The sequence below is a fragment of the Oreochromis niloticus genome, linkage group LG6 (genome assembly GCF_001858045.2).
Source record: "Oreochromis niloticus isolate F11D_XX linkage group LG6, O_niloticus_UMD_NMBU, whole genome shotgun sequence".
NCBI lineage: Eukaryota > Metazoa > Chordata > Actinopteri > Cichliformes > Cichlidae > Oreochromis > Oreochromis niloticus.
In genome coordinates this window covers 31,866,181-31,890,779 of record NC_031971.2, presented here as the reverse complement: position 1 = coordinate 31,890,779, position 24,599 = coordinate 31,866,181, and the positions used below count along the sequence as shown (strand labels likewise).

At 37.5% G+C, this 24,599-nt stretch overlaps 1 protein-coding gene across 2 annotated transcripts in view; it reads left to right on the top strand.

The window, feature by feature from the left end:
• The window catches only part of gcgrb (glucagon receptor b), a 54,374-nt gene that overhangs the window by 15,052 nt on the left and 14,723 nt on the right, over positions 1 to 24,599 (top strand). The window lies entirely within an intron of this gene.

Sequence of the window (24,599 nt, the reverse complement as noted above, 5' to 3'; positions counted from 1 at the left end):
ATCTTTTGATAAAATAATTACAGCTTTTTGTATTCTGTGTCATTTTGGCTGATGTGAGTACTTGATCAGATGCAATCATACTGTCAGATAAGCGGAATAATTTCGACAAATTTTTGTTCTGATAATTCGGTTAAACAAAATGGGCGTTATTTCACGCAGCCTGTTTGTGATTCATCTAGCAGATGGTGACAGTGAGAGAAGACAGAGTAGTGGCAGGGAGAACGCCGTCAGGTCAATAGAAATTTATGAATGATATCTCAGTATCAGACTTGAGAGGTTTGAACATCTGTTTGACTGAACACAGATGTCCCTGTAGCATTATTACACTGATTGCTCTCTTGCTTTGATTACATTCCAGATAACATGGAACTTGGAATTCAGCTGCATTTTTTTTTGTACTTCCAAGCAATACAATACATAGACATTATCTAGTTAAAGATGAAATGTAAAGTGGGTAATGTAGGTGCCAAGTTTTCATAATGAAGAAGAATGTATGAAATAAAAAACAATATCTGTAGTTATGCTGCGCTGACTGCAATGTCATTAAAGTGCAATGGTGCAATAATATTTTAGATGCTTCATCACATCACTGGAATGCACTAGAGCCCTCCAAACTTGAATTTTGCAGATACTTCTGTCAGTAAACTTTCATATAGTACACTATCTACACGTCTTGCTTAGGTGATTTTTTTCAGAGGTGTACTTTTGTCTTAAACACAACTAGCTGTATGTTTACTGGAAATGATTTTCATGGCTAACATTTACCATTTGCCTCTGACCGGAGTTGTGGCCTTGGGGGTGTTGAACTGCATCTCTGGAGGGGTGTCTAGGTTCTAAGATATAAAATGGATATAGTATTAGTTACCATTTGTCACATTCTAATATAATTCTACAAAGCTATGTCAGTCTTTCAACTACCAGAAGTACATACAGCCAAAACTTAACTGAAATGGTCCACAGAGCCAAGAAAAAATATTCTGGCTTACAGAAAATACTTTAACACTAATGACAATAATTAAACCCCACAGGGCACACATGTCACGCCCAAAAAAGGGTGAGCAAATCCATTATGAAACCATTAAAACATATGTCAGTCTTCCAACTATAAGTCAGACACAGCAGTCAAGGCATACAGTCAACCAATTTGCACACAACATCGATAACATTTTACTTGGCCCGAAAGACAGATTTACACAGATAGTCTGGTAACTTTTTGCAAGAAATTTAGGACTGTGAAATTACTGATTAATTACAATGTTAAACTGCATGGTGCCAACTCATAATAAGATTTACCTTCATCTGCGTGCAGGTCATAAGACTCCAAATGTGACTTGGAGATCAGATTTTTAGGCGATAAATATCCTTACGAGTGACATTGATGCCCAAAGTGTTAAAAAAATCTGTGAGGACATTTAATTGGCTCATTTTGGAAAAAGGCACCACTTCTGCTGATGTCTACTGTGTAACGTCATTTGACCATGATGCTTTACATGGGGCTTTACTCACATATTTCTACAATGAAAGCCATATGGTGTGGCTCTGAAGGGGGTAGCATTGTTGACTCAGAGGATGGGGGCTCGTGATTTGAATCCACTGGCTGGCATGTTTGAATGTTCTCTCCCGGTACTACAGCTTCCTCCCATAGTCCAAAGACATGCATGTTAGGTTGATGTTAGGTTGACTGGTGTTTCTAAATTGGCTGTGGATGTAAATGTGTGAGTGTATGGTTGTCTGTCCCTTCAATAGACTCAAAACCTGTTTGTGGTGGTTGTCCATTAAGGGTTATTGAATGTTTTGACTGTTACGGACAGCAATGTTTAACTCAACCCTGATGTTGCTTAAATGATGATTCATAGTCTTTTGCTCAGAGTGAGGAATACAGCTTGTTAATTTTACATTGGTATTAGATAGGTACTCAATACCAACAGATGGCTAAAGCCAATAATGGTATTAAATTGAAACTAGAAAAAGTGGGATTGGTTGAGCGCTAGCTTCAAGTTATCTAACAGGATGTTTATGGCTTTCCTGATTAAACTGTATCCACACCAGAACTGTAAAATGGAAAAAGGAAGTTACAATAATAGTTAAAGGAAGTGGATTATATTTAGCATCTGTTGTATCTGGGGATTAGAGCAACGCAATGAGGCATGAATGACAGAGTGGAACACTATCTGACAAAACATTGAAAAGATTTATCTAAATCTTTTCAAATTAAACCAAAGAGGCTCTTAAACATTTAATACCCATTTTTGAAGTGCTAGAGTTAAAGTGAATAGTTAAAATTTTAATTAATTTCCTTGCTACAAAAAGTCTGACAGAAATGGTAAGATTAAGCTTTCATTCCCACAATAGCTGCTGCTGTGTGCGCAGGTTTGGCTTTCTTTATGTATGACTAAACTCACAGATGCTGGAGTGAGTGTTCAAGGACAGCAATACACAGAGCAGCAACTGCATTGATCTTGAATAACAACAAGTCCTCTAAATTCAACCTTGACTCACACTTGAGGTCTTTTGTGAATCACTGATGTTTCACTTTATTGCACTCTTAAAACAAAATTTCTCCCAACTCCAAACATGTAATCAGCCTACACGTTCACAACTGACTATCTTCTCAATCACTGTGTGGAACACCTGTCCAGCTCATGTCATTATGCTGCGGAGCTGAAGCATGCCAGTTTAAGAGGCTGATTCACACGGGCGCACAGCCACCTCCTGTCACCGCAACCACAGTGAACAAACAGACACTCAGTAAAATGAGTACACAATGTTCCATGACATTCATTCCAGATTACTGCTAAAACCACCTGATTAAGAAAATGATTGAGAAAATAAACTACAAAAATGTCAAAAACAAGCTGTTCTGCCGTCTGAACTGAGCTTTTAACCAAATACCTTCAGGATGTCACAGTCCAAGAAACATGAAATAGTTTCTCACGAGCCTAAAATAAAACGAGAAAGCAATATTGAATGCACCCAAAAGATGTTACTTGCCTGATGCTTCTTTTAAAGCAGCTGTCACGGTGCTTTCACAAACTGTGACGTCAGGAAAGTGCCATAACCATTTGTGCCCACTCTTGAGGCACACTTGACTCACCGAGCTGTTCTCCTATAAACTACAGATGTTGCTGCACAAGTTAAATAAATAAAAAATTACTTCACAGTCGGAATAGAAATATAAGATGTTAAAACAGGAAACAAATTCATAAAGTCACAAAAGTTTTTCCATAGTTTTCTCCCAGACGTCTGTAGCCACCACCCACTATGCTGTCTTGCCATCCCTGTACTTTCAATTTATCCATCAGACAGACTGATGTTATAATATTTTGAGCAAGATGATCCACTGTGGTGACCCCTAAAGGGAGCAGGTGAAAGAAGAAAATAAAAAGACTGATTTTCTGTAGCCGTGTTAGGCGCCAGGTTGCAAAAATTACACTGGAGGGTACATTGTCAGCCTAAACAGTAGCAAAGTTTACTCAATTCCACCAGTGATGGCATCAATTCTGGTATTTGCCAGTGTGCAATAACAGCAATTAATACAATTATTAATTCCTACATCTTTTGTGTCATAAGAAAGCAGCATTAATATTTCAAATCCAACTTGTTGTATTGCTTCATATACACTTACAAGCTATAGGAAGCTCACTCTCACATTTTGGCACTGTATTTGAGCTCAGAGTCTCCCATCTCTCCTTCTAACATGCATGACTGGATGTTGTTTTGGCCGCTTCAGCCCCTGGTGAGCTATTTACTCATCATGTCCCAGTTTCTCAGTGTAACATTGTGGGTTAACTTTTGGGGAAGCTGATGAGCTCTGGCCCTAGACAAATAGAATTTGGCATTCTGTATTTTGCTCCTGTAATAAATAATTTTGGGTTGTCTGAATGAATTGTGGACAAGGTTACAATCTGTTATCTCACAAGAAAAGAGTTTTTACTGCAATGGAAACATGATGTCAGTGTGACATTTACTCATACAATCATGTGGGCCTTTAACTCTTAAAAATACATTTGATAAATAAACACATGCTTGCTGTCTGCATTTTTTTAAAGGAAATTATCTTTTATTTACTACAATGAAAATTTGATATTTGTGTTTTTTCTGTGCTGAGTAATCAAAGATAAACAGGTAACAGTTGAAGGAAAAACTTAAGGAAAAAGTCAACAAATTTCAGTTTCACTTTTATTAATTTCTGTCTTTTGGGCTTCATTGGAGCATATAACTCCATTATACAACTTGTTCAGCAAAGACATTTTAATCCAAACTCACCACTCAGCTCTACACACAATGGCACCACAACAGGTGTTGTGTGTAGTGCTGGCATCTAACTGATCTCTGGGACAGGAACTTTGATAGACTGCTGCCTCTGGCTGGGTGAGCTTCATGTTCAAGTTCAAAGAAATCCAGATTGGCAAGAGAGCCATGTTTAGCTTCATGAACGTGTTTGGATGTGCAACATACCTAGAGTGCTGATGTTGTACTGCAGTTTATGCAATGTTTGACCGGAAACTTCTTACCAGTATGTGGATGGGTGAAAAATATGACTTTGGATCGGTTGTCTGCATTGACTTCATATTTGAAGTTTCTTTTTAAATGAAGCCAATTATGCTTAGGTTTGCTTGTAGTATCTACAAGGTTGTCTCGGACTGTTTGAGCCCATAGAAATGATGGAGGACTTACTTTCAGTGATGGTTCTGCTTTTACGATCAAACAGTGTCTATTAAATTGATGACCGTTGTTAAATTCAGTGGTAAAAGGTTTTTTTAAAAAAAATGTTTTATATATATATTTATGTCAGAGAATTAATGACCTTAGGTCTGAAAATTGGTTGTCAGCCACAGCTCAAAAGGTCTTTAATTTAGAAGGTTGCTGATTTAGAAAAATGATTTAACTTAAGAATTAATTTTCAGATGTCATAATCTACTTTTTTAAAAACAAGCAGTGGTTTTTAAAATTAGTTAAATCTTTTTTTAAGGTAAAAAGAACAAAAAACCATGTTAGCACAGAACTACCATCTCCTGTTTTATGTTTTTGTAGACCGTTTCTTTTTGTGTCTGTGTGGATTTCCTTCTTATTCTTTCTTCTTAATCTGGCAATGAAAAGACCAAGAGGCTGGTTTAAAATAAGGGTGAGGCATCATGTTGATATCTTAATGAAGCCACTCATCTGAGCTCCTCTGTTTTGACACTGATGGTCTAATGTTATGAATGACATCCATCGCAGTCACAGGAGCTCTCCACTTTGTTTTTCTTTTTAACTTACTTTCTTATCTGTTATTTTTCATCTGAAGCAGAAAGACATCAGACGGAGAGATGTCAGTCATACCTGTCAGATCTAATTTAATTCACTCTGTCATTTACTTTTTGACTCTTCTATTTCCTTTATTTCACTCAAACGCACACACACATACACACAGACACTTTTTTATTGGCAGGTACCTGGCCTGTGTTTAATCCACTATGATTGGTTTTGTTGTCAAAGCAAAACTCCTGCTGAGTTAGTCTACAGGTGTCAGTGCCCTGCACACACAAACAAGTCTTGCTGTTTTCATCTCATGTGTTCGAGGCAGGTCTGTGTTGGTAATTCACACAGCTTTCTTTACTCTGATACACAAAACACACTATGAACTCCAGCAGGCACATCCTTGAGGCTGTTGTGTGTAAATATTTGTGTGTGGTTGATTCTCTGCAGAGCACTTTTAGTGCCATTGATGAACAGTATAATGAACCCTGGATAAGAGAAAGTAGTCCATACAGGGTGATTATGGAGGAAGACCATAGATTAAGCATACAGTGTATCCTTGTATGCATCAGGCTTTCCTTTTCTGTCACTTTGACACTACATGAAGTTCAGTTCAGTTCTATTTGAATAAATCTCTGTTTTTGCAGAGCAGGAAAATATGGGACTCACATCAAAACACTGAGAACTTAGTAGAGAGCAATAGGACAGAGCCAAGGTTTTGTCGCTGTGCTCACAGATTTGAGACATCCAGGGAGAGATTTTATCAGAATACACTGATTCTGATAACATTTTCCCCTCTTGTTCCAAATAATTAAACACTCCTAGCGGCAACAATCACACACATATCAGATGCCAAATAAGACACGCTTTTCTGTGTTAAATTTAGAGTGCAATTTACAATAAACTGCCTGCCACAAATCTTAGTTACTCAGGTTTGTGTGATTCATTACATTGTATCCTCACTTGGAGAAATAAATGAAGGAGCGGATGAGTTGCTCAGCGGCACAAACTGACTCTGATTATAACGTGCTAGCAATCTGTTTGTTGGAGGGCGAGTGGAGTCAGTCTGAGGTAGGATTCCTCCCACCAGGTGACCTGTGCAATTGTCTTGTGTCCAAAAGTGGTTGCCAAGAGGTTTAGGGTGCCGCATGCTCAACCTCTAGGTGACCAGTTGGAGGTTGCCATCCTGTTTTAACGCTAGTCTGATTGTAATCATGTACAAGACTGTTTCTCACATATTGCAAAAACAGTGGATACTGGATTTTTGGCCATTTTGTTAGTTAATAGGGCAACAGTAGTTTATAAAATCCCAATAATGGAGAACACCAACAGTGCTTTAAGAGCTGGGTTGAGGTTTATTTATTTTCCCCTATAGTTTTTCTTGCATTAAATCAGACAGTAGAAAATATTACAATATAAAAACACAGGGTTGTAAATTTAATGGGACTTTTGTATTGGCCAAAGGTTTTGATTCACCCCTCATTTCTCTATGTTCGTTTTCAAAGAGCCAGACTTGTAAATTTTAAAGGGGTTTTGAGCAATAGTTCTCCAGGCTTTCTGAACGTCTTTCAAAAAATGTCCTTTGAACATGGGCTGCTTTTTCCCTCTTTATAGGATCCCAGTGTTTTGAGTCTTTATCTACCGTGCATATTTGCTGGCTTTTCTGCATTTTGATATTCAAAAGTTTTCTTTCTTGTGAAGTTTCTGGGTTTTATGTTTATATTGTGTCCCTTGAGTCCTTTATGTATTTCTGCCTCCCTTGTGTTCCTGTGTTGGGTTAAGTACCATCTCTGTATTTTGTCTCTTGTCCTTTTGTGTCAGTTTAGTGGTAATTTCTCAGTGTTTAGTGTTTCTAGTTTTATGCATTTGGGTTCTAATCTGGGTTATTAGGTTGTGCTCCATTCATAGTTTTCATTATCATGTTTCCCCTGTGTTTTGTCTTTGTCTTATAATTGTGTGCATGTGATTCCAGGTTTTGTTACTTCATGTTGTACATTAGTGGTTATTTGTCTGCTGTGTTTGTGTATAGTTTAAGTCCTGTTGTCTTATCATTCTTAATTTGTTCCCTTCTGTGTTCCTTCGTGTCCCAGTCTCATCTGCTCTTGTCCTTTTATATTCCCACATTCCCCTCTCTAGTCATCTTGTTCTCCTCTATGCTGAATTACCTTCATTCACTGTTCAGATGACTGAATTTTCCCTTTATGCCAGTCAGTCATGTCTTCATGCTTGTTTACCTTTTTGTCTGTTCAGACGTGTGCATTGTAGTCCTGGTCTTTGTCGTAGTCAGTGTTGGGAAGGTTACTTTTAAAATGTATTCCACTACAGATTACAGAATACATGCCCCAAAATGTATTTTGTAATGTATTCCGTTACGTTACTCAGTGAGAGTAACGTATTCTGAGTACTTTGGATTACTTAATATATTATCAGGCTTTTTACAACTATATGAATGTACTATTGCTGTGTGATTTATTACTATTACTGAAGGTTACTCACCATACCAATAGCAACTAGATTTTTAAATCTTAATATAAAATGAGTAACAGTAGGGTGGACATTAGGTAAGGCTGCACTTTTTGCAGCGATCTCGTATAGAAAACTATTCCGTGCGTATATAAAACAGGTCTGCGGCTCCGAACCGTAGTAAAGGGACCTCTGGCTAATGCGTCGGGTTCTGTGTCAGGCTCGTAGCTGAAAACTAGCTTTACTTTATTGTCTGGGTCAACTTTGCTAGCGAGAGACAGAGAGAGGCGTTGAAAGGCTGCTCCAACGGAACTTATTGTTTTGGAGGAAAACACAAACACAGTGTACAGTCGAGTCTTACTAGCTTACTTACAACTGGGCTCATCAGGCACTCTTTTTAGCTGCAGTGGTTATTATTATATTTACATGCTTCCAGCTCCCGTTTTTGCTCAGTGACAACTCGTACTTTTCGACTCTTTTTTTCCCTCCCTCGCTCACTGACACATAACGGGAAGGCAGTCCCTTCCCCCTGCAGCACGGACTACACTGTCCATGAGGCTACATTCTTTAGCGCTATGCCTCTAACACTCTTCCTTCATATTAAATCATTTTTTGAACAGTAATTTCTGACTCATATTTTGTATTTTAAATACGTAACGGCGGTACATGTATTCCGTTACTCCCCAACACTGGTCGTAGTTACTTCCTGTTTTGTTGTTGTTGTTTTTTATTTATCTTGATAATCCCTCATCTCATGCACTTAACACTGACCTGCATATAAAGGCACCCAACTCAAGGTATGAACCCGTGTTGTGTCAGCACATAACAGACAGCTTAAGACCCAGTTTTAAATTTTATCTTCTGTAACTAGCAGCTTGTCACAAAATATATAGTTAGTTCCAACTAACATTGTAGCATCCATTGTAGCATTTTGCGACAACAAGTAGGCAGATGAACAGTACCTGAAAGTTATGGCCTTAAGAAATAAGAAAAAATCTAATAAAGACCTGACACAGGATCTGAAAGCTGCATCTGGCCCTTCAGCTGGTTAATCTACTGTTCCCCAAAGCTTCATCAGATCACAGTTGAAAAGTAGCTGTTAAGAACACGTTCTTAAGGAAGGGAAAAGGACAGAAAATGCTGGTGTATGCCAAATATTCAATTCAATTCATTTTAAATCAGTTTTATTTATATAGCACCAAATCACAAGAACAATTGCCACAAGAATAAATATGAATAATATAAAAATTATATCGATAGTAAATATCTGAGTTTTATGTATGTGGCCAGACTCTGTGGGTTTACACGTTATTAAAGTTGATGAGGAGTAAAATTGAATATTACATGAGCAAATGTGAACAGTTATCTACAACAGCTGAACCTCCTCTCTTCGACACTGTATCACCAAACACCTCATGTTACCAGCTTCGAGAGCCCAGCATACGTTGGCTAATGTGGCCAGTGTTTGAAAAGCTGCTAGTTTGATTTTCTAATTTATTCAGTTCTTTTCACTTTTATTGAACTCAGAAAGAAATAACAGTTGGTAATACTGCAGGAGGCATGTGTGCGTCTGTGACTGTGCGTGTTAGTCCGATGAGCTGCCATGTTCAAAATGAAAATGAGAATATTAGCTGCACAAACCAGATCATATTTACTTAAGGTCACTATTTAAATGCAAATAGAAAACCAACAGTGGTTGAAACACTGTTGATAAATGAAAAAATGGCAATGTAGAGATATGGATCAAAGGTTTAAACATAATTACATACAGTTTTAGACACAATTTATACACTGTTTCTTTAATACTTTTGACCAAGAGCCAAGTTCACTGTCTTCTAATTCCAACTACAGTCACTATCGCTGCAAAATTTCAGTATTTGGTTATTAATTGGCATTTTTTATGACTTTGCAGCATGTCAACTCACTTTGTAAAATGAAGTCTGCTCTGGTGCGTGAAAATACCTACTAATCATGGCTGGAGTTCCACTCCTGTTTCCTTGTTTTGGTCATAATAACAGCTCTCATTCTCCGGTTGTACAGGATCGTTTTCTTTTTATTGTGTCATTATTAAACAGTTTTGTGTGGCATGCAACTGTAAACCACCCATAACCCTAAAATACATGAATGTGTATGTTATGTGCAGTAATGTGCTCTCAAGTACCACAAAGAATTGGTTAATTAAGCTTCTTGAATGATATCTTATTTTACATATTTATTACATCTTTCTCGACATTGAAAATATGTCTTTTTCTCTGTGGGTTCCAAGCAATAAACATGGATATGTACAACAATTTTATTTTTAGCTTTTATTTTACTGTCAGTATGTATTCATATCTGTCACATATTCATCGGATATATGTAAATTCAAACCTTCATGTGAGAGTCTGACAAAGAAGCTTGTGCTTTGTAACTACAGTCAGTTGGAAGCTTCACGTTAAGTGAGCTGGAGCAAATACTCCCAGGGTGCAGGTGAAATGTGATAATAGCTTAATACCTTACAGACCTTGTCTTCGCTGAAGGCCTTTTAACTGTAGATAATGACATTAATTATAACTGCATTCCATTTAGTTGTGCCGGCTCCAAGGTCCTGGCATTGTTAGTGGTGTGCACTAGGTCACCTGAGCTCTTGAAATGAGATCGCCTGACATGTAAACTGTGAAAAAATGAGCCAGCTTCATCCTTAGCTCTAATCAGACCAACAACTGTACAAATACACTTGTTGCTTTCACACAGCCAGGATGTTTCAGCTTTGATGTCACCATATGCTGTCTTTAGTGCCTTCCCTTGACCCTGCAAATTCGATATTATAGTATAATGGTCTTGAATAAAACATTTAAATGCATTTGAAATAAAAGAAAGTCATTTTGTATTGCATTATGTGTTATCATACAAAAATCTATTTTTTTAAAATACCTTAAAGGACGAGGATGATCAGCTAGATCAGAGATTGTTGCTACTGCATTCGAATTGAGGATTGCGCAGTCATGGTTGTCAAACACGTGCTAGCAGTAATGCATGTTCTTGTGTGATCAAAATCAGGACCTGTTAAACTTGTTTTTGTGATTTTCTGCAGATTTTTAATTGTGATTTGCATCACAAAACAGCACCGTCTCATTGTGTCAGCACTGACACAACGCTGACTCATTTGACTATCATCCTTGGTGACAAGAGCTAGGACGTCACACAGTCCTTGGCAGTAGAATAGCCCAAAGAAGGGTGCAAGTCACTTGTGTCATTACAGGAAGGCTCTGAGATTTCTTCAATGTTCACAAAGTTTTGCACCAAGTTTTTGTTGTAACGTAGGGAGTTTGAGGGAGAGCATTAACAAATGACCTGATGAGATTTTGTTGTGTCACTTTGACAATGCACCCCTTGTGACACATTGAAAACATGCATATTTTTGGCTGCACTAACAAAATCATCATTATCCATTTTGCACTCTTTGTAAAAATACATTTGACACCGTGAAGCTTCCAGTGAAGCATCATGTGATGCACGTGGTGCTTCTAGCACTGAGACAATGCTACTAAGTAGGATTCCAAGTTTGGGAGGAGTTCTGGGTGCCGGGTATGCCAACTTAAGGCAACTGCTTTAAAGCTAGGGGTAACAAACTTTAAGTCAGGTACACTTGTTGCTTTCTTACAGCCAACATGTTTCAACTTTGATGTCATCTTGTGTTATCAGTATTGCCACTTTTTGCTGCTACTTGTAAAAGAAAAGTCAAAGCTGGTGTTTTTTGGTTTTTGTCACAATGATACTCAGTCTGGTTAAGTTGTTGCTTCTGTGAGTACCCCACACTCTTATTTAGGAAACACATAATTTAATTGAAGCAATAATTTAATTTTTAAAAAGAACTAGAAAAGAAAGATTACTATATTCATGTAGAGTTTGCAGAAGGTGTATTGAATTTGATGGCATAGTTCATTCATTTAGATAAATGTGCAGTGGTTAAAATTACGTGGTTGACACAGTTTGATACATCTCGTTTCTCAAATAAAATTCCTTTGCAGAAAACTGATTTGTGCCTTTATTATCTTTAATTTAACACAATATGTCGCTGAGTTTTTAATGCACTTTTTTTTTTTACCCCTTTGAGCTTCTCTCAAGCCAGTTAATTGAATCAGATTCCCTGTAATGTAATTTAAGAGGAATGGGACTGCTCCAAACACACTAGGTTGAGTTATGGGCTGGCCCCTCAGGATGCAAATTCATGCACATACAGTACAAACACACTCTTTGTATCTTTCTGGCTTGCACGTCAACAGTTAGACTGCATTTTGTGTCTTGTGATGCCTGTGGCGCTTATGGGTCTGTTTAGTTTTAACATAATTATGTTTCCTCGTTAAATCCAAAATGTATCTAATCTGACAGAGATGAATGGAGCCATTTACTTCACTCACTTTTCACAGTTACTGTTGAGCCCATCAGAGAGCACTGAGAAAATTTAGTGATGTTTTTTCGTGGATTTACCATTAATTATAGTAATACTTTAAACATATTTAATTGAAGGACAGTATCATTTACTGTGATCAGAAACGGGCATGCTGAATGAATGCTTTCAAGGCCCAACATCCAGCATGTAAATCAGCATTTTTTCCCTGTTCGGAAGAGCGGATTAAGACATTATGTATGCATCATTCTTCGCTACTTTGTAATTTACATCTCAACAGCTTAAGTCGCTGATGCAGCTATAGAGCAGTATTTTATACCATGAAATCACTCAATCTAAAGATGTTTTGTTTTCTGTAGCAACGGAAAACTTGGTCTTATGCTAACTCGGTTAGAAATATTACAATATGTGAATGTGAGTATTTTATTGAAAATAACTCTCTTTGATATTGAATGAGACTCATAAAAGTTTAGACTTAGCAGAGTGCATTTTATAGGCTTTGAAGGAGGAATGAATAATTGAAGCAGTACAACAAAATACACCATCCAACACTGACAGTAAACAGTCCCCTGTCCCTGGATCTGGCAGCAAAGATTGAAAGATTTAAAGATAACCAGACGAGGCTAAGCTGTTTTTCTGCTATCAGATATAATGAAGAAATGTCACCCGAATGAATTGAGGGGAAAAAAGAAAACTGTTTCAGGCCTTCCTGTGTATCAGATGTGATGATTTTCCTGTTTTGTTTTCTTTCTTTACTACTACATTGCCACAATCAGCATCTAACACTGTGTAAATCAGAGCATCCCTCCCAAGTAGGATGACATATTTTGTAATATAAATGCTTAGATTTTTGTGATTTGGTTGTATAAATATAGAAAAACAGAGACTGAAGTGTTTGAACAACCCTTCTGTCCACTTTCAGGTGTAAATTGAAGAGCATCTGTCAAAATTATAACCTGTATTCGAGAAACAGATGAATTTGGGATACGTTCTTAAGGAGCCATGAACAAAATCAAGGATTTTAAGATGGGAAGAGTAAATATTTTTTCCATTTACTTTAAAACAACAAAGTTGCTTACCATCAGTGGGGTGGCAATTTAAACTCTGAATCTGACCAAGTTGTTCTTGTCTGAACCTAACCAAATCTGGATCATTTAAATTTAAAAGATGTCAGACTCAGTGGAAAGTGAAACGTCAGAGACACTCATCTCTTTGTTTGTGTCTGGATGTGACCAGAACAGCTTGTTTGTGTGAAGACGTTAAGATTCATTGAGTTTAGGCTCAAAAACAACAACTCAACTCAACTCAAAACCAGTGAAATACTGACTGTTTCCTACTGATATGAAAAAAGGGATCAACAACAGAAACTTTTAGGGAAAACTTTTTTAATACTGCGCATTTTGAAGTACCAAGAAACAAAACACAGATCTGTGAAAGAAATTCTCAAATACTTAAACACATCATCAGGCATTTATCCAGTGGGGTCATCTAGCATGTTGGAGCTTCCTGCAGCAGGTGATGGTGTGAGCTTCTGCAGAAGACAACCTCACCGGGAGGACATAGAAAGCATACTGGCAGCCTGTACTTCAAAACTGTGGGGCACATTTTGACTTTGCCTTGAAAAGAACCTGTAAAGTAAAGGTTAATGAGACTGAGTGGAAGTAGAAAAAGAGCATGCTGCCAAGTTCTGGTTGACCAGGTCACAGTCTGTGTGCAGATAGTCTTTATGCCTGATAGTGGATCTCTTCTCCTAATCAAGAGCTATTCAGAGGACGCCTCTGCTTCAGAGGAGAGAGAACCTGAACATTTTTCCACAGTTTAAAAGGGAGAGACCATTTGATCATTTGAGTTATAAACTATTGGGCAATTAGACTGCGATGAAGCAACAGGGCGGAGTCCAATAATGGACAGAACCCCCACCCATCAGCATCATTGTCAATTAGATTAAAGAAAAACTTATAAAATATATAATTTATGTATTCTTTCCACTAACATGCAAAAATGTTGCTTTCTTGTTTGCATACTACTTTTTCTTTATTTACTACTTAAAAAAGTAGGAATCTATTCGAGTTTAAAGAAAAAGAATTTAAAAAAGGAAACATGAAGCCAAGACAACAAAATTCTGTACAAAATTAGTACATGATATAAAATGATAAGAGGGATTAGAGCCACAATCGATAAAAAATTTAATGTTAACAGCTAGCTCAAAATACCATGTTTAAATGTCTCAAATCTTGAAACACTTTTTTGGGTAATTGTTTGGCGATGGTTTTAATCCTTTACAGATACACACTTATGTGAGGGGATCTGATCCACTGCTGCCATGGTAACTATAATGAAGAAACTCACATCAGTATCAAACAGTTATAGTTTAAGGCTAATTGGGAGTGTTGAGTTCACAATAGGCACATAGTTTTGGGGTTTTTTCCTTGTTGTTCTGTGCTACATGTGTAATGTAGAGGTTGTAGAGGAAGATAGTATGTGTAATGGAGCGCCGTCTGTAGTGCCACTGGTTGCATTGTGCTTCCTCAGTGCTTATATGTTTTTGTGTGTTGGTCACAAGAATCAGACACCTGTGTTTTTACCCTTCAACCATCATCTTTTGTGTGTTTCTGTGTACCGTGAAAACAGTGCGGGTGCCGTGATTGTCCTATATGCCTCTATTTCAATACACATGAATGCACTGATAGCATGTATGCAGGTGCACAAATTCTTTTAGAATGAGCAAAAATACAGAATACTTATTGTTAAATTTACAGAATCCTTAATATTGTTGGGATTTTATTATTATATATCTCAATCAAAACCTCAAATCTGAAACACTGCAAAGGACTTTCATTTTATACATCTTCCCTCTTTTGGAGGAACAACTGTGTATAAAAACGTTAAAGATGAGTGTTGTATGTACGAAACAATTTAATAAAACAAAATAGCAGTCAAAAATACATAATTATTCATTGTTTTTAAATTAGAAGAATAAATCATTGGCACCGGCTCTGCTGTGTCTCTGATTAATTCTTTGTGCCTAAACTAACCAATTATGTCATGTGTCAAACTAACCTCTTAAACACAACCCAATCAGTGGCACTTTTACAGTGTTGTTTTGGAAAAAAAATACTGAGGTCCAGATCTCGTGACCTGTTACCTCGTTAGTTCCTCAAGATAAAATGTTTGCGATTACTAATGTCAAACAAGTGCTAAGCTAATGTAACACAACCAATATTGTACCTTGATAGTGTGTCCTGTCCAGTGGTGGGCAAGTTACTTTGAAAAAGTAATTAATTATAGTTATTAGTTACTTCTTCAAAAAAGTAACTGAGTTAGTAACTGAGTTACAAGATTCTAAAAGTAATTAATTACTTGAAAAGTAACTATTGCGGTCCAGGTATAATTGGCCATTTTTCACTACTTTTGATTTGACCTCTACATTTCACCTTTAAAAACTATTTACTTTGCCTTGTTTGGTATCATCCTTTTCAGCACAACCTCGCGTGTCTGAATTTACAGTTATGTTTTCAGTTTCAGTTTTGACATACTGTATTAACACAATTGATCTAAAATCAGACAAAAAACATAAAATCAGAGTAGAAAAAGTTATATTTTTACTGTAACAACCATAAACATCTTTAATGAATCCTATTTCATAACTTTAAATGCAAATTGTCAATTTTAAAATCCTATGCACAAGTTTTTGCAAACAAAGTTATTTGCAGCCATTTACCTTTTACCCTTTTTTAAATAACCATTTCAAACAATTTACATAACAATCAGCTGTTCTGCATTCAATAAGATGCCACACAAATTATTTGTGCCACTCCAAATATTTCTGTCCACTATAAAGGAGAACATCACCGTCTGATACCTGCAGGTCTGACAGCAGCAGGTGTATCAGGTGTATCACTGCTGTTCTCTACCTGGAGACAGCAGTCGCCTCATTGTTCTGACACACAACACTACACACTAACTACACAAGACAACACATTAACTACACACAACAAACACGCTAAACGTCACAAATCTCTCACATCTCAAAACTCGCTCTCTCTCTTTTTCTGCTCTCTCTCTCTCTCTCTCTCTCTCGCCATCACTCCTAAAACTTCCCCTCTTCCTAAACAACCAAATGTCATGTTGCGATATCATTTTTTGATTGGTCGACATGGTGCATTTTTCCACCAACACAAAAGGGCTGATTTTTGTTTTGTTTTTTTGTGTCATAAGCACAGAGTGCTCGCTAGCGCTGTCCTTAGACAGTAAACGTGACGAAACTATTCAGCAAAAACACGCGTATATATTGTTTATCGTGACTCTGGTTTTACGTAGCCTATTAGCACAATTAAAAAACTGGTATATATCACCTTGTTGCTTTGTCATCTTAAAGTGGTCATGTGATTGGCTTACCACGACTACTTTATTCTTCCTCAGTCAAACAGCAGCACTCATGCGATTGTTTTGCCCCCTGAGCTCCAGGTGTTGTGCCAGAAAATGATTGCCGCCCGCGGGAGCGCGCAGCTGCTTAAAGATGTAGCGCCCAGATTACTTACAGCTACTTCCGTGCAACTGATATAAGATGCGGTAAGCTGAACACAGCTTCAATCGTCTGTTTGTTGAAAACTACTAACGCAACCGCACCGCATTTTTTTGTTAGTAACGGTAACGGCGTTGTAACAATAGGAATAGTAATTAGTTAGATTACTCGTTACTGAAAAAAGTAACGCCGTTACTTGTAACACCATTATTCCCATCACTGCTCCTGTCATCAAAAATATACAGTTATATTCAAATCATACCAGTCGTTTGAAAACCTTTTAATAAAGAGGTTTATGTTAACCCTAGAACACTATCGCTATAAATAGTAACACAATCACTAATGCCGGGTGATTTTTACCCGACATAATATAACCAATAAAAAGTAATCAAATATATCAAAATATGATAACACATGACAAATTAGAGTGGTCGTCTTTTACTTTCAACTGTGCCATGTCTAACAAAATGAAAAAAAAAACCTCCTAAAACAAAATAATGACTCTGGAAAGCTGGTCTTTGGTCCACTCATTCCTGGGAAATTTGAGACTTTCCTGGTGAAGGCACAGGCTCCTCGACACGCAAACAGCTGCAGGAGAGAGAAATCATGTAAATGTATTTGCTTGGGTGTAAATCACCCGGCGATAGTGTTCTAGGGTTAAAGTACATATAATGCATATTATTTTGGTATTGAATTAGATAGCCAGAATCATGATACTACTGATATTGGTTCCAATTGCTACATTTCATTATTTAATTTCAATTCAGTTCAGTTCAGCTGTACTTATATAGCACCAAATCACAACAACAGCTGCCCCGAGGCACAGACAGCGCGACAACAAGCAAGCATTTGGTGACAGTGGAAAGGAAAAACTCTGTATTAACAGGAAGAAACCTCCAGCAGGGCCAGGCTCAGGGAGAAGCAGCCTTCTGCTGCAACTAATTGGAAGTGAGGGGGAGGAAGACAGGACAAAAGACATGCGAGTGTGTTCTTGAATGTTTTTGTCACTGCTGGTCACTGTGGTTTATCATCCTATGTCATCACTTTACATTACACTCATGTTTACAGCTGTCACAGGAGTGATGGTGCGTGTCTGTAGATGCAGCATTGGCAGAGACATGGCAGACTGGTTGGAGGGTTAATTTAGATATGACACACACACAAACATTTTGACCCACAGTTCAAAGATTGCGGGAAACACTATGAATCAAAGCCACTTTGTCTGGCTTTTTGTCCTTTTGCACATGAACCTGCTGTTTGCGTTCAAGTGTGTATGTATCAGCCCATAAAGTTGAGTCGTAATCAATAACTAGAATTCATTATTGGATCCATTACTGGAACATAATTGCAGTAATCGATTAACAGAGTAAGGAATAATAATTTAAACTATTTCAATTGCTTGCGGGTTTTGCAGCCATTGTTAAATAGTTTAAAGAACTGTGCAACATTCTTGAACAGTTTAAACATCTCCATCTGTAGCCACATAGAAAAAAATGAAGACAAATAATATACGTAAGCTGTTAGATTCACATTACTTATGTGCCTCCAATTTGTCACACCCTGTTCAAAAGAGTAAAGACAAAGATGACTAATATTACTATGTCTTCATCACATGAATGATTAGACAGGGAAGTGCAATACACAAAGGAAATTAATACTAGAGAAACCTCACACAACAGACCGTATGCCCAGAGAGATATGTGAGCAAAAGAATGCACCAGCTTGTGTAACAGAATAACAGCCAAGACACATTATTGGACTGTTGCTTCATTCCCAATTCTGGCTTCACTCCCAAAAAACAACACTGTGACCCTCATGCAAAAACCCAAACACTAAATCAAGACAGCTTTGATAAGAAGTCACTCCTCATACACCTGGCAATGAAACTAATGTAATGAGGAAAATATATGATAAATATGTAGACAGCTTGCCAAACTCTGTGCAAAAGTAAGAAAATATGTTTCTAACAGTAACTTCTAAGGAGTTATGTGCTGGATTATTTTCCTGCTGTCTGCAGAGACTTCAGAGCCAAGAAGTGGCACATCACAAAACCCTCATAAAATCACAAATTGTCATTTTTGCAGTTTATTTTTTACAATAAGGTCAGCTGTTCAGTTCTTTATCTAGTACTTTATACTTTTGGAGGTAGAGGAGCTTGGAGATCTCCCCTTCTTTGACATAGGAATCTACTAAACGAGACATAAGATACTGAGCAACTGTATTGAGCAACTGGGAGCAGATTTATTTGACAATTCAACCAGGTCACTTTGGCTGTTTCATTTCCTGTCCTTGTCCCAGACTGAGCTACAGTAACAGGCTGCTCTAGCACCTTGATGATATACACCTTATTATTTTTTATGTTTTTATTATTTCATTCTTCCATTTCATTATACAGGCAGTCCTAGTGTGGAGGACGGGTGCATTGTATTGTAAAGACAATAATTTTATGAAGCCCAGAGAGCATAGTTCTGGCATGCTCCACTGGACACTAAGAATGGTATGTACTGGCCAAGCCTTTCCCCCATGTGCTCTCTCCCTCTCTCTGTCTTTCTTTTTTCCTTCACACAACTTTTGTGATGCTCATCTGGACACTGCGTTATGCGTCATTCCCTAGTTGGACACCTGCCCTGTGGTGCAGTATTGCCATGATTTGATGACATAAGACAGAAATGCTACCTTATTGTGAATGTAGCAATCAGCTAAATGCTGCTCAGCCCATCTGCCATGGTCTCAGTGGTACCCAGATTTCTTTCCAACCCAAAGTTGAAGTCCTGATATTTCACATGAATCGCAAAATAGAACTATTTTAATATCTGAATAATGGAAAAAGAGAGCTGACTGCCTAGTTTTCTTTGGTTTAAGCCAATACTGAAAATTGTAAACACACGGTGTGAAAGTAGCTGATGAATCTGGATAGCAAAGAACTGTAAGCCTCACATTTACATTTTCTGAAAACTTTGGCCACAGGCATTTGTCTCCCTGCATCTGACAAGCCATTTTGCTTCTAAGTGGTTCAAGGATCATAAAGTAGAAGGATGGTGGAAGCAAAAGGTGAACATATGAGAGAAGGTGAGAGATGAAAAAAAAAAAATATGGCACTTGTTCTGTTTGTGAAGCGTAACATCTGCTGAAGGAGCAGATTCTGGGTCGCTTCCATCACACACCTCAGGTACTCATAAAATACAGGCTCACTCCCTTACATGCACGCACACATAAAACACACCTAAACACACTCTTATGCCAAGTGCACCTAATCTGATGAAGATAACAGTGATCCCTTGAAGACCATAATTCGAGCTCTTCTATGTGACTTCACCTTCTCTGTATAAGAGTCGAATACACAGCATCCAAACACTGGAATCCTATTAGCTCAGGTTTTGATGCCAACACAACACATTAGATACGAGTTTCATTTTGGCTTAAAATTTATTGAAAACTTAAGATTAGTACTTCTTTCCATAAACATCGCCCCTTTTAAATAAGTTAATCTGCACAGTGGTTTTCACTCGGACTATTTATTTGGCAGAAAATACTTCCAAATGTTCATAGTGAGGTCTGTGAGAGAAGCAGGAACGTTTTGTATGGAAAAACACTGTTATTGCACAACGTTTTGTGCAGCTCAAACCCAAATTCCAATCACTTCCAATATACTGAGGTGCAGACAGAAGTGCTGCAAATATTATAAAAACATAAACAGATGCTACTATAAGTCTAACTACTTTAAGGCTAGATGTAGAATTACTGTATGCATAATCTAAATTTATTTCAAAGGTTTTTATAGCACAGAAAATGGTGCTGTAGCTCTTTGATTGCAGGTTAAATTAAATTCTAATGAAGAACTTAACATTTGAAAAACACTGAAAAGAAATGACCACTATTAATTTAAAAAGCCAACTTATTTGACTCAGCTGATAACCTTTTATGCATCTAGTTTATTAATCTTATGTAGCCTCACGTATTTAAATGCAAGCAGCTTAGCAAACCAAAACCACTCCAGTGCCTCCTTTTCATGCTGTGTCTGAATGAATCAGCGTCATAGGCGGTGTCACCGGCGCCTGTTCAGTGCAGGATTCTTATTCTGCCTGCCACAGACTTTGCAAATGTGCATGGAAAAGCGGGGAGAGCCCAGAACAGAGTCATACCTTCAAAGATAAATCAGTGCAGACAGAAGAAATCTTTTTTTAATAGTTTCATCCTGACTGCAATGTGTTTTTTGCATTCTTGGGAGGTACTGATAGAAAGCATTAAAAACACCAAGCAAACACAAAACAAACTAAAATGAGAACTACGGAAAAGTCCTGCAAAGAATATTATTGGAGTTAAAGACCGTTTGGCTGTCAGTCACCATATGGGGCAGGAGGGTTCACCAAGGCAGAAACAACATAATTACAGCTCTGCGTTATAGCCATTGCACTCCTGTCTCTGCTACCACCTACATACTCTCCATACTATGCCTAATTGCCTGCTCCTCCTCACATAGGGAATGATTATTGATTTAAACAACATAATTGGTTGGCACTCACAGCAGATAATGCACTTATCCATAGAAACTATGGCCTGAATACAAATGTACAGTTTGAAGTAATGGTGATGGGGAACCATGTGTTTAACAGCTAATTTTCATCACTGGTCATTACTTTGATCAACTGTACTTAAAGTCCATAATGCCTGAGAAGCAGTAATCACAAGGCTATATTTCTTTCCCTCACTTTCTCTTCCTGCAGTTTCTGTATGTTTTTGTTGTCGTCGTTGTTTTTGTTTGTCTGTTGTGCGCTTTACACATTGTGCGGTTAAATAGAGATGTGTGGGAGGAAGAGAGTGACAGGCACGGCCTTAGCCTGCATCTGGTACATTGATACAGAGAGAAGAGGAAAATGAAAGATGACATTTTTTAATGGAAGAATCAGATTGACCATTTGACTTTCTTCATTCATTTTATAGTTAACAGTTTAAACAAAATTATAAAGAATTGCAAGGTATAAGTCCACAAGAGGTACGTAGGAAGCTCCTGTAGTCAACTGTCAATAATTTCTGTTATGAGCTAACAACACAGTGATTAGAGAGATGTTACACTTACACCTCTTTCTTCCCTAGAAAGCAGAGGCAGAGAATGTGTGAGAGTGATAAAGACAAATGCATAATTCAGGTGAAGGCTGACATTCATTTTCTTCAAGTAAATAACCCTAGGGAGTAACAGTAGTACTCACCATACACATGCACATTCACATTGTTTGTGGTCTGTCATTTGTTTTGATTTACATGCGCATTCATATGAAAAGGATATTTTTCAGGAATAATTTAATGGGAACGCGTTGAGTCATACAGGCTTTTGTAATACAGATTAGAAGCTGGGCAAATATCTTTTTCAATTTCCATCTCTGGCTTTTTTTTTCTCTGCTTAATAACACACAGAGACTCCTGTATTCATCATATCATCATTGGACAAGAGCACTGAGCCCTTTCCATTTAATTACCGTGTAAAATGGGCCCAAGCTGGATACTTAAAAGAATGCAAGCATTGGTTTACCTACAACAGAAGTACATGGAAAGTTGGTTTTTTTTTTCTGAGTAAATGTACCATATAAAAATATAAAAATAAAAGGAAATCGAGTAAAAGCAGCATTACACAGCATTACACAGTGTGGTGCTCACTGCTTTAAATACATCCTGTAGTCTGTGGATACCAACATTAAATTTAACTGCCACTAAATATTCTATCTACACCCAGTGAAAGGCAGGTAAAGTGTTTGCAGGGTTGGAAATTAGGGTATACATGAAGTGCTGCCTGAAACTAAGTTTTATAAATGCTGGAAAATACATTCAAATATCAGCAGTCCACAGCATGTTAATGTGTTTGTGTAGGCGTGTGCATGTGCAAGTGTTTTATACACGTGTGTTTTATGTATGTGTAATGTAAAATCTCCCTGTGTGGTTGATAAGGCTATCAGTTTGAAGCAGCCTTGTAATTTGCACTGTCCTCTGGTCTCTGTTAATATCTAAAAAGAGATACACAGATGCTTGTAGCCCAGTGGGTTTGCATGCACAGACATACTCATAAATGCACACTTGACACACACCAACTTAAGCAGGAAAAACAGAATAGAGCGATTGCCAGCAAATACTGGGCACAATATCCTCCATTCAGCCAAGAAACTGAAAACAAGCTTCTCCTACAAAATAAGAGTGATCCAAACAGACCACTCGTTGTGGCTCTCAGAGGTCTGTAGAGCATAAACATTCTGTGTGAGCAAGAAAAGCCTAAAAAAACCTCTTTGCTATAAAGATCAGAAATGTTTGCAATTTGTGCTGAGTACTTTAAAAATTGAATCTAAATGTGCATTTGAACGACTCATTGTGCATTTGCAACAGAAGGTTTAGTTACTGCTTTGTGCTTTAAAAATGAGCAAAACATGGACGCTGCCCAGAGGTGCCCAAAAGTGTCATAAAACTGCAATTTCAGATTTAATACTATGTGATTAGAGAACTGGAAACATTAACAACAATTTTCTAGTTTCACTAAGTAGTGGAAAACAAGTGAATATTAAATCGATAAATCCAGTAATGTTGTAGCTTGTGTCAATATTTTCTTATTTTGAAACCCATCTTTAGTACTAATCCCACCCAACTTTAAAACAATAAAACAAGAACTTAAAAAAACTGTTATTGATATTATTAGAACTCTATGGAGTATTGAAGGAACACGTTTAATTTAGATGAATTCAAATGAGTCACATGATAATTCCAAGTGAAACGCAAACTTATGCATTTGTGTAGTTCAAGGTAATGTACACTTTTTGGACAACAGCTGTGTTGTGAAGCACATAGCAGGAAGATATATCAGGCTTTGAACACAGGATCCAATTATTGCTGGTCCTAAACACTTTGTTTCAGTTTTTTTTTATATACTCTTGGCTTTTTACCGAGTTTGTTAGTGTAAATATCCACAGTATGGTCATCTCAGGCACTTGGCTGCTGTTCAGTTTTTTTTCTTTCAACCCAGAGAGGCCTCCTCTAACAAGGAAGTTAAAACCCTGATCCTTCATGTTGTGAGGTGACAGTGCAAACCACTGGCTCACTCATATTTTTAATATTCATAGATTAATTCCGATATTTCACCGTAAACAGTAGCATAGTCTAATCTCTCAGATTGTGTCCTGTGTAAGAACTTATGAAGTGTCTGTCCTTCTTCTGTCTGTCTGCTTGACTTTGTTGCTCAGTCAGTAAAAACTGCATGTGGTTCTAAGGAAAAATAATGTTCCAGCGCTACAAGATAAAAGGTCTGTTGTAGCAACAAAGGACAGCAGCATTTTGCTGTATTGTTGTTTTTCTCAGCTCTTAGCTCTTAAAATGAAGGTGATAATCTTTGTGCCCTGATAACATGACAGGCTATTTATGTCGAGTTTAGTTCACTTTAGATCACTGTCACAGCAATTTAGCGCCATGGGGTAACCACACACAGAAACACACACCCACAGCCCGAAGAAGAAATTCAGCAGAAGCAAAGAGACTGGAATAGAATGGAATTTGAAACGTTTTAGCTAAAAATGTTTCCATGCTCAAGGTGTTTTTTGCAGAAACGTTTCAGATTTCGTTTTGTTCTCCAACTGCGTTGGTGAAGCTGGTCAACTGATGCCACAGGAAAGCCACCGCTCGTTGAATTTAGGACATAGACAAAGGATGGGTTTCATTCAGAAGTGTATATATAGTTGTAGTGTGGAATTCTAGATGTGCGGGTTGGCATAATCAAGTACACAAACATACCAGGAGTCTGAAAAATCTCCCTGAAAGCTGTCCTCTGACCCACTTCCCCTGCACAATACTATTTTTCATTATGTGTTGAGCTCCAGTGAATCAGAATCAGATTCAGAAAACTGCATGTTTTCAGAGACATGTAGAAAAGCAAGTGCCTGATATGACTCTCCCATAGTTTCATTACTTTATTAATAATAAATCTTCTTCTTCTTCCTCTCATTATTATTATTA